A 12,158-nucleotide genomic window follows, 5' to 3' on the forward strand; every position below is an offset into this window, starting at 1 on the left:
ATACAGCAGGCCCCGACAGTAAAGGCCGCTCTGTCAAAGCCTTCTGCACACCGTTTGCTTCGATACAACAAGTCCAGTGGACAGCCTCAAAGGGTGCGGGGCAAAGTCAGGACATGCGGGGACCAAGCAGCAAGCGGTATTGTAATCGTAAACTGTCGAAGATGCATTGGTAAACTACCGGAACTTCAAGCGCTGATAGAAAGCACCGAAGCTGAAATCGTTATAGGTACAGAAAGCTGGCTGAAGCTAGAGATAAATTCTGCCGAAATTTTTACAAAGGCACAGACGGTATATAGAAAGGATAGATTGCATGCAACCGGTGGTGCCGTGTTTGTCGCTGTTAGTAGTAGTTTATCCTGTAGTGAAGTAGAAGTGGATAGTTCCTGTGAATTATTATGGGAGGAGGTTACACTCAACAACCGAGCTAGGTTAATAGTTGGCTACTTTTACCGACCTCCCGACTCAGCAGCATTAGTGGCAGAACAACTGAGAGAAAATTTGGAATACATTTCGCATAAATTTTCTCAGCATGTTATAGTCTTAGGTGGAGATTTCAATTTACCAGATATAGACTGGGACACTCAGATATTTAGGACGGGTGGTAGGGACAGAGCATCGAGTGACAATATACTGAGTGCGCTATCCGAAAATTACCTCGAGCAATTAAACAGAGAACCGACTCGTGGAGATAACACCTTGGACCTACTGATAACAAACAGACCCGAACTTTTCGACTCTGTAAGTGCAGAACAGGGAATCAGTGATCATAAGGCCGTTGCAGCATCCCTGAATATGGAAGTAAATAGGAATATAAAAAAAAGGGAGGAAGATTTATCTGTTTAGCAAGAGTAATAGAAGGCAGATTTCAGACTACCTAACAGAGCAAAACGAAAATTTCTGTTCCGACACTGACAATGTTGAGTGTTTATGGAAAAAGTTCAAGGCAATCATTAAATGCGTTTTAGACAGGTACGTGCCGAGTAAAACTGTGAGGGACAGGAAAAACACACCGTGGTTCAACAACAAAGTTAGGAAACTACTGCGACAGCAAAGAGAGCTTCACTGCAAGTTTAAACGCAGCCAAAACCTCTCAGACAAACAGAAGCTAAACGATGTCAAAGTTAGGGTAAGGAGGGCTATGCATGAAGCGTTCAGTGAATTCGAAAGCAAAATTCTATGTACTGACTTAACAGAAAATCCTAGGAAGCTCTGGTCTTACGTCAAATCAGTAAGTGGCTCGAAACAGCATATCCAGACACTCCGGGATGATGATGGCTTTGTAACAGAGGATGACACTCGTAAAGCTGAAATACTAAACACCTTTTTCCAAAGGTGTTTCACAGAGGAAGACCGCACTGCAGTTCCTTCTCTAAATCCTCGCACAAACGAAAAAATGGCTGACATCGAAATAAGTGTCCAAGAAATAGAAATGCAACTGGAATCATTCAACAGAGGAAAGTACACTGGACCTGACGGGATACCAATTCGATTCTACACAGAGTACGCGAAAGAACTTGCCCCCCTTCTAACAGCCGTGTACCGCAAGTCTCTAGAGGAACGGAGGGTTCCAAATGATTGGAAAAGAGCACAGATAGTCCCAGTCTTCAAGAAGGGTCATCGAGCAGATGCGCAAAACTATAGACCTATATCTCTGACGTCGATCTGTTGTAGAATTTTAGAACATGTTTTTTGCTCGCGTATCATGTCGTTTTTGGAAACCCAGAATCTACTCTGTAGGAATCAACATGGATTCCGGAAACAGCGTTCGTGTGAGACCCAACTCGCTTTATTTGTTCATGGGAGCCAGAAAATATTAGATACAGGCTTCCAGGTAGATGCTATTTTCCTTGACTTCCGGAAGGCGTTCGATACAGTTCCGCACTGTCGCCTGATAAACAAAGTAAGAGCCTACGGAATATCAGACCAACAGTGTGGCTGGGTTGAAGAGTTTTTAGCAAACAGATCGGAGCATGTTGTTCTCAATGGAGAGACGTCTACAGACGTTAAAGTAATCTCTCGCGTGCCACAGGGGAGTGTTATGGGACCATTGCTTTTCACACCATATATAAATGACCTAGTAGATAGTGTCGGAAGTTCCATGCCACTTTTCGTGGATGATGCTGTAGTATACAGAGAAGTTGCAGCATTAGAAAATTGCAGTGAAATGCAGGAAGATCTGCAGCGGATAGGCACTTGGTGCAGGGAGTGGCAACTGAACCTTAACATAGACAAATGTAATGTATTGCGAATACATAGAAAGAAGGATCCTTTATTGTATGATTATATGATAGCGGAACAAACACTGGTAGCAGTTACTTCTTTAAAATATCTGGGAGTATGCGTGCGGAACGATTTGAAGTGGAATGATCATATAAAATTAATTGTTGGTAAGGCGGGTACCAGGTTGAGATTCATTGGGAGAGTCCTTAGAAAATGTAGTCCATCAACAAAGGAGGTGGCTTGCAAACCACTCGTTCGACCTACACTTGAGTATTGCTCATCAGTGTGGGATCCGTACCAGGTCGGGTTGACAGAGGAGATAGAGAAGATCCAAAGAAGAGCGGCGCGTTTCGTCACAGGGGTATTTGGTAAGTGTGATAGCGTAACGGAGATGTTTAGCAAACTCAAGTGGCAGACTCTGCCAGAGAGGCGCTCTGCATCGCGGTGTAGCTTGCCTCTAGGTTTCGAGAGAGTGCGTTTCTGGATGATGTTTAGAATATATTGCTTCCCCCTACCTATACCTCCCGAGAAGATCAAATGTAAAATTAGAGAGATTCGAGCGCGCACCAAGGCTTTCCGGCAGTCATTCTTCCCGCAAACCACACGCGACTGGAACAGGAAAGGGAGGCAATGACAGTGGCACGTAAAGTGCCCTACACCACACTCTGCTGGATGGCTTGCGGAGTATAAATGTAGATGTAGATATGGCAAAAATGGCAAACTATGTAGTCACTCTCATGATCAGGGTACCGGAAAGCGTATTCCAGCAGGATAATGCATGACCAACAAAGGTCTTGAGGGACGTATGGATCCTTTACCCGCTAAGCCGACCCCCAGATTTATCACCCAACGTGTCTGGGATACAATGGCAGGATCCGTGCATTCATACTAGTATCCAGTCAGTAGTCTTCATAAACTGACACAGCATGTGTTTCAAGCATGGCAAGAAATTACTCGGGGTGACACTCGGAGGCCGTTTGCTTCCATATCACAATGAATACAAGAATCTATTCGTGCCCAAGGGGGTCACATGTATACCCATCGGTTCCGCATGGAATGGAAGTCTAATCACTTAATACTCGTTATGTGATAAAAAATCTCCACAATGTGTTATAAATATGGAACTAGTGCTTAATACTGTAACACTTTGCTCTGCAATCAATGCGTACACATTTAGGAATAATACTAAAAGATATATTATGCGATGTTCACATAAAATTAGTTTTAAGGTAGGTGAATGGGAGATTTAGATATGTCGGAAGGATTTTCGGAAAGTGTACTTCGCCTGTAGAGTAAACTGCATGCTAGAGCAACCAACTAAAGAGCAATATGGCAGCGTCCGAAGTCATCTTATGCATGACAATGTTCAACAGTAATGATTTTGTAACTGTTGGACTGAATTCAGACATATGGTACTGATATCTTAGTAAGTCGGCTTAGTCCATTCGAAAGCGTAACAGAATTATTCGGAGAACTTTAATGGTAATTCTTGGAAGAAATAGGGCGTAGTTCTCCACAATCCTGTTGGGTACATTTAAAGAAACCGCTTTCGAGAGAGACGGTGCGCTTACTCTGCTTCCTACAGAATAGAGATTAGGACGAACGGAGGCCTACAGTTTGTCGTATGTGTGTATGTAAATGTAGCTGTAGATGAATTGCAGGAAAAAATTGAAATATGCGTCCTTTGCTGGCAACAGCGTAGAAAATTTCTTGTAATTTATTACAGAAATTATACGTCACGCTAGGCCGTAACCACATACCAGGTGGGTCGTGCTTGTAGCAAAATCTTTATTTTATTGCTATACTAAAATGGGTTGCGGGAAAGTGCCTAAAGCAAATGGTACTAATTTCATTAGAGTAGACATATAGATTAAGACGGGACATCGAGTAAACGTATTAGAGATGAATGCATTAAAGTATGATGAGCGATGGTTAAGTTAATATTTATAGTTCTAGGTGCTTCTATGCACAATGCGATTAATATTGTGTATTCTAATGACGTGTCCTCGCGTCGACTGTGAAGATGGTCTTAGTCAAATGCAAAAGATTTAGTGCTGTGCACAAATCGATACGTAACTTGTCCGAGCTGGTAAACCTCTAGTCGAACCTGGAATGATTTGACCATAATTCTTATCTCTCATATGATGTTCTTTTGAAAGTTATCATAAGTATCGCATATTTTGTGAGGAATGTTCAAAATACTGTAATACATTTCCAAAATCTGATCGTCGGTAAATATTTTATTGCTGATGATCAGAAATTCCACATTGCAGGACACAGTTTCTTATCAGGTGATAGAGATTTTGTCCTTATAGAGAAGAACAAAAGATCTTTTCACGCATATCACCCCGGCGACTGGATTCCAGTAACCGCTAACGCCTAACACAGCGGATCCCTTGTCTGCAAGATGGAACCAGTAGACTTCAGAGATCTTGCCGCACTAGACCAAAGTTCGCGCTGACACTACTTCAAAATAACTGAGTACCTCAGGCTAAAAATTTCATCTGACAGCCATACTAAACTAAGGGGAAGTAAAAGTCATAAAGAATCCGAGAAGTACGGGGAATGAACCTGCCCTAGGCAACATTTCAGTTTTATCTATTTTGTGCGGTAAACTTCTGCCAGTAAAAAGTGACAAGAAGAGGGAGGCTTACTTGACATGGGGCAGTATATCCCAGCTGAAACACGGAATTTCTACGAGCAAACTGTCAAGTGACTCGTGCATTTACTCGTCTGTCTACCAAACCCCAATGATTGAGGACAGAAAATGTAATGCTGAATGTAGATATTTTGTGTAATTGCAACACGAATAGTGTTAATTTTTTTCGTATCTTCTGTTGGTCCTTGTGCAGATTTGTATTGCAATAAATATCACCTGTTTTGACCTTTGTTGTTACACTTTCTCAAAATAATCTCTATGTTCCTGCCATTAGTAACACAGAAAAACCAGTGTGTTTCAACTGCACAACGTTATAACTGTGGAGCTAAGGCGTTGTTCGTTCAGGAAAATAAAAAAAATAGTGCTATTTAAAAAAAACATAAGCAAATGTGTAATAATTGTTACAGAAATATGCGGAATGGCATTTACCTCATAACACTATCTATATCAAGAAACCACTAGTACTTAAGCGTAAAACAATTTTTCCTTTACCAGTAAAATTTGCTTAGGTAAAATTTGCTTACGATGTTGTTAGGGTAAACGATCAAATTATGCATTACCGTGCACAATATTATTAATAATGAGAGTTATTGGCTTGCGGCGTCACAGCGACACTTAACGAATTTTCACCCATATTATGAGGAATAATTACTAAATGACAACGCCTAGTACGCTAAAGGAAACGCTATTTAATTTTATTGGTTCCAATATCTACCAAGTGCAGTGATGCATTAACCCTGTAACTAGTAATGGGATGAAAATAACGCAAAGACAACAGTGTTAGAATATTATAAAAGGGTATGTACGATTGTGAGTAGACGATTAGGTTTTCTTGGGAATTAGATCTTTCTTGATCGCTGTTGCTGAGCTGTACTACTAAACCCGAGTTGTGTTTGCGTGTGCAGACTGGATGTCCATTAAAAGCATTAAAATATTTTGTGGCATTAAGACTACGTAATTTGAAGAACCTCTTTCAGTCTGAATAAAAAGAAAAGATAAATCTCATTCGGTGCGAGTGAGCGAGCGAGATAACTAAATATCGAAGCTTTTCATTTGGGTCGTGATTATTTCAAAAGTCTTTTTGTGAGAAATTACTGTTCACGTATTACATTATTAGAACCTGCAATCATTTATTTTTCTCCGAGTCCTAAATTTTTCTGATTGCAATTATTACGAAATTAAATATCATTCCTTTTCACTGTCAACAAAATACGAAACGAACTGTTTCCAATCTAACTGTGGGACGTAGCCATTTTCCAGTTCAGAGGTAGCTTAAGTTAACAGTATTATTATCATTACTGACTTTTACGAAAGTAACTGAGATTAAACAAAAGAGTATCAGATTCCCGTTTTCTTATAACGTCACCGCCAAAGACAGTATTCCAATAAATAGTTTTACGTAACATTTAATGCTCTCGATTATTAGATTGAGAATATAGTCAGTTTCTCGCAATTACAGGTGGCAATGTTATTAGCTGACCTGTTTCGTTTAGATCTCCAGCGATGTTCTGCCAGGCTTTGTCTTACACACAGCGACTGTAAATAGTCTGCTTGATTATGATCATATAATTGAGGATATTTTTCTATTATTTCACGAAACTTTACGTTAATCTCTAAATAATTTAGCATTTTGACACTTCAAATTAATGAAAACAGCAGTGCGTCACTTGACGTCACCGCCAAGCGTCGCTTCGACGCGCCAGTCGTGGCTAAAACGTCCGTGGGGCTTGAAACGTTATCACATCTCCACCAGACGTCCCTGCCAAGCCACTTCTGTGTGAGTTGCGCCTAATGGAAGTACAGCACACCACGATTGATTGCATCCTAAATGTTTGTATAACTTGTGGGATAAGACACACATTCATATCACATTGGATATGCATAATAATCAGTACGATGTTCAGTTGTAATCATTACCGAAGGAATATCACAAACAATCAGAAGAAATCAGCGTGAAAACTTACAAACTTTTACGGAATAACAGTAACTTTTTTGAAACTTCCTGGCAGATTAAAACTGTGTGTCCGACCGAGACTCGAACCCGGACCTTTGCCTTTCGGGGGCAAGTGCTCTACCATCTGAGCCACCGAAGCACGACACGGGACCGGTACTCACAGCTTTACTTCTGCCAGTATCTCGCCTCCTACCTTCCAAACTTTACAGAAGCTCTCCTGCGAACCTTGCAGAACTGTCACTCCTGAAAGAAAGGATACTGCGGAGACATGGCTGTGCCCGCGAAAGGCAAAGGTCCCGAGTTCGAGTCTCGGTCGGGAACACAGTTTTAATCTGCTAGGAAGTTTCATATCAGCGCACACTCCGCTGCAGAGTGAAAATCTCATTCTAGTAACTTTTTATTTACATATGTGAATAACAAACACATAAATAGTGTTCCTTACCTACAGTTCACAAGATGCCAAGTTCGACTTGAATAAAGTCTATCTCCGAGATCATTCGCAGAAAAAGCAAGGAAATAATGACGCTGAGGCGATATGTGCAGAATTTGACATTTTCATTAACTGATAACATCTACAATTCCCAGTATGTACAAAATTTATTTGTTTATTGTAATTAATACCTAATCAGCAACAAAGTAGCTGAAAGTGAGGTGGGCAATAATTTCCCATGAGTAGAGAACTACATTAAGGAATTAAGTCCAGTGATAATCAACGTGAAAGAAAGAGAAAATAACTTACAACATGAACATATTTTGTACTAACTAACGGTAAAAACACATACAAAGTAACTGTGAAGGGCTTTTTACTTACAACTGGAATTCCTTTTGTTGTCAGTATAAACAATCATTGTCTGCAAACTAACGTTCGTCAAACATTTGTGTTAAAAATGTTGTTGATGTTACTACTGAGCAGTTCGTCCCAATACCATGGTACTAACCTACGGTTCGCAAGTGTTAGGCAAATTGAAAGCCTCATCAACTTGGTTTGTTAGATGGTATAGGCTTACGTTTTACACGCTATTTTAGGTGAGTCATGACTACCATGAAAAATCAAGAATGGCAACAATCATGTCAAGAAGAGTATCGGCATTTTTGCAGCTGTTGTTCACTGGTGCGTCACAGAAGAAAAAAAAAGACGTGAAAGGGCGTTTTAGAGGATGAATACGAAAGTAAGGGAAGAAAGTCCCAAGGATAAAGTTCACACACCACATAGCCCTTCTGGCGAAAAGGAAGGAACATTACGAGAACTGTTGAGTTGGATGTAGTGCCTACTGAACATGGAATTAAAGTTTGAATTATACAAAGCATGGATGACAACGGTCAAGAATAGCAGAAGAAAGGACAACGACTTGCCATGTATCGGTGGTGTGGACAGAACACAACTGTCTGTAAACTCTGATTACTGGAGATGGAGCGATCACGGAAAACATCTGAATTCGATAGGTGCTGGAGGAAAGAGCTCTACTTGTGTAAAATTCTGACATAAAATTGCACTGTTTGTATCTGAAAGATGCGTCTGTAGCATAGACTTGCACGGAAAAGGTAGATACAAGTGAGAAGAATAAAGTAGAGACATTTGAGGAGAGGTGCTACAGAAGAATATGAATTATTAAACACATAGAGTAGGAAATGAAAGGGGCTGAAAGGGAAACTGGAAAGGATGAATTATACACACATGAAAAAAGGTTTTGCATCACCTAGGTTCCGAGTGTTTCGGAACCTGTAGAGAAAATTGGAATAGAGATCCATCATTTATGCCCTCTTTATTGCTCATGTAAAACACACACTGCATATTGTACCACCATACAGCGAGACTTTCAGAGGTGGTGGTCCAGATTGCTGTACACACCGGTACCTCTAATACCCAGTAGCACGTCCTCTTGGATTGATACATGCCTGTATTCGACGTGGCATACTATCCACAAGTTCATCAAGGCACTGTTGGTCCAGATTGTCCCACTCCCCAACGGCGATTCGACGTAGATACCTCAGAGTGGTTGGTGCGTCACATCGTCCATAAACAGACCTTTTCAATCTATCCCAGGCATGTTCGATATGGTTCGTGTCTGGAGAACATGCTGGCCACTCTAGTTGAGCGATGTCGTTATCCTGAAGGAAGTCATTGACAAGATGTGCACGACGGGGGCACGAATGGTCGTCCATGAAGATCAATGCCTCGACAGTATGCTGCCGACATGGTTGCACAATCGGTCGGAGGATGGCATTCACGTATTCTGCAGCCGTTACGGCGCCTTCCGTGAGCACCAGCGGCGTACGTCGGCTCCACATAATGCCACCCCAAAACATCACGGAACCTCCACCTTACTGCACTCGCTGGACAGTGTGTCGAAGGCGTTCAGCCTGACTGGGTTGCCTCCAAACACGTCTCCGACGATTTCGTAGTTGAAGGCATATCCGATTACTCATCGGTGAAGAGAACGTGATGCCAATGCTGAGTGGTCCATTCGGCATGTTGCTGGGCCTATCTGTACCACGCTGCATGGTGTCGTGGTTGCAAAGATGGACCTCGCTGTGGATATCAGGAGTGAAGTTGCGCATCATGCAACCCTTTGCGCACAGTCTGAGTCGTAACACGACGTCCCGGGGCTGCACGAAAAACATTATTCACATGGTGGCGTTACTGTCAGGGTTCCTCCGAGCCATAACCCGTAGGTAGCGATAGCGGCCCTTGGGCGGCGTGAGTGAGGCATGTCATCGACAGTTCCTGTCTCTCTCTATCTCCCCCATGTCCGAACAACATCGCTTTGGTTCACTTCGAGAAGCCTGGACACTTCCCTTGTTGAGAGCGATTCCTAGCACAAAGTAACGATGCGGACGAGATCGAACCGCGGTAGTGACCGTCTAGGCATGGTTGAATTACAGACAACACGAGCCGTGCACCTCCTTCCTGGTGTAATGACTGGAACTGATCGGCTGTCGGACCCCATCCGTCCAATAGGCGCTGATCGTGCATGGTTTTTTACATCTCTCGGAGGATTTAGAGACATCTCTTAACAGTCAAAGGGACTGTGTCTGTGATACAACATCCACAGTCAACGTCTGCCTTCAGGAGTACTTGGAACTGGGGTGATGCAAAACTTTTTTTGGTATGTATAGGAGTAATAGAAACAGCTACAAAATACAGCACCGAAAGTGCTCCATTTAGTAGATAGGCAAAGTTGGAAGGCTAGTACCGGACAAGAAGAAATGAAAGCCATAGTCAATTCGGCCGAAAATTCTGCTTCTCAGGAAAAGAAATAAGCAACCTGTTAGAGTTGAGATGGTGTCACTACATTAAAAGACAATATGTAGAGAACTTACGTGTGCGCCGACCAGATGTGAGGCACCGACAAATGGACTGCAACACCAGCGGGTGAGCGACTCTATCTAGAAAGGTGCGGATTGTGCAAGGCAAACATGAGGAGCCCGGCAAACAGCGACGCGGCTGATCTGCGAGTCCTGGGCAGATAACGCGTGCCGGTCGCAGGCCAGCCCACGCCTGCACTCACTGCTCTGCCTACTGCTATCTGCAGCCAGAAATGGAAGTTTCGCGCCGGGCCAGTCGATAACAGCAGGAAGAGGAAGCAGCAGCTGCCAGCCGCCACTTCCGCCATGCGTTTCGCCGGTGTCTTTCTCCATTGCAACGAGAAGCCTCGCACGTCCCATGGTCAACAGTTCTGCTGTCAAATATAGCGTTATCAAAGGAGAAAGAACTTACGTTAATAGGTGAGGGTACACGCCTCTAAAGGCGTATGACGTTTCGTCAAATGTTTCCAAGATACAGCTGTTAAATCTGTCACAAAAGGGTTATGATAAATAAACAGGACATTACTTGCCAGGGCTCCTTCGTCCTTTTGAACTTCAGAACATGAATTACTTTTTGGTCTCGTCCTATAAATTGTGATCAGTTGAAAGAAATATCTAAGAAAAACCTCCTTTTTCATACGGAACAGCAATGCATGTCTTATTAAGAAGTATGATGTAATGGTCCTCCGGTCGTGTAATGTATACACTTCCGAACTAACAGGCACTGCACAGACTACAGCCATCAAGCAATACAGGAAATGTATTCGCAACTGCGAATATAAACCACCTCCGGCTGTGAATTGGAATGACGATTGTGAAAATTTGTGCCGGACTGTGACTCGAACCCGAACATACCGCTGTACGCGATTGGTCGCCTTAACCGCTTTGGCAATCCGTGCCCGAATCCAGTCACAACCTTAACTCGTACCTTACGTACATTCCCTTCCAGGAAGGGCAACTTTATTGAGAGTCGAGGGCCACGCACGTTCGAAGGAACATTGCACCGTACTTCTTAACAACACAAGCGGTACTATTTCGATTGTATTCGCCAATAGCAGGCCCTCGTATCTCGATAAATGTCATTCCTGGACGGCAATATTCGTAACGCACGAGTGCAGACTGTGACACATGGACGACGAAATATGGAATTTTGGATCTGGCTGTGATACGTGCACAGATAGCGGAAGCGATAAAGGCGACCACTCACGTAAAGCGGGAAATCTGGGCTCGAACCTCGGCCTGGCACAAATTTTCACTGTCGTCATTCCAATAAACAACCGATGATGGTTCATATTCGCAACTGCGAATACATTTCCAGTACGTCTTTTTTCACTCTGACTGACAACCAGCAGAACTGTTGGAACATCATCTCCAAGTACGATTTAATACGTCCGTTGGATCCGAATCTGCGGACATGCGCGAATTTCTGTACAAACCTCTCTCGCAACAGCAGCGGTCAACCTCAGACTATTATCTCAATACGATTAAAGTAACATTTTTAAATATACCAGATCGTGCTGTAACGTAATGTATACAAATTTTTATGCGAAAACTCTTAAAGCTTTCTAAGTAAACAAATGTTATTAATGTTTTACATATTTATCTTTCACGTCTACATATTTTCAGCCATCTGAGTGTACATGGCTCCGAATTGCAGCGTGTAGCATGGCGCTGTGTAACGTAACTACACTGAATAGCCAAAGAAACTGATACACCTGCCTAATTACATGTAGGGCCCCGCCAGGACGCAGAAGTATCGCAACACGGGGTGGCATGGACTCGACTAATGTCTAAAGTAATGATGGAGGGAATTGAAACCATGAATCATGTAGGGCTGTCCATAAATCCGTAAGAGTACGAGGGAGTGGAGATCTCTTGTGAACAGCACGTCGCAAGGCATCCGAGATATCCTCAATAATGTTCATGTCTGGAGAGTCTGGTGCCCAGCGGAAGAGTTTAAACTCTGTAGAATGTTTCTGGAGCCACTCTGTAGCAATTCTTGACTTGTGGGGTGTCGCA

At 42.7% G+C, this 12,158-nt stretch overlaps 1 protein-coding gene across 1 annotated transcript in view; it reads right to left on the reverse strand.

Moving 5' to 3' along the window:
* Window positions 1–10,345, reverse strand: part of LOC124795097 — an 83,222-nt gene extending 72,877 nt beyond the window's left edge. Inside the window, exon 1 of the mRNA XM_047258931.1 lies at window positions 10,155–10,345. The gene's annotated coding sequence lies outside the window, so the exon portion shown is untranslated. The remainder of the gene's footprint in view (window positions 1–10,154) is intronic.
* Between the last annotated feature and the right edge of the window lie 1,813 nt (window positions 10,346–12,158).

Source organism: Schistocerca piceifrons, chromosome 4 (assembly GCF_021461385.2).
Source record: "Schistocerca piceifrons isolate TAMUIC-IGC-003096 chromosome 4, iqSchPice1.1, whole genome shotgun sequence".
Classification (NCBI taxonomy): Eukaryota; Metazoa; Arthropoda; class Insecta; order Orthoptera; family Acrididae; genus Schistocerca; species Schistocerca piceifrons.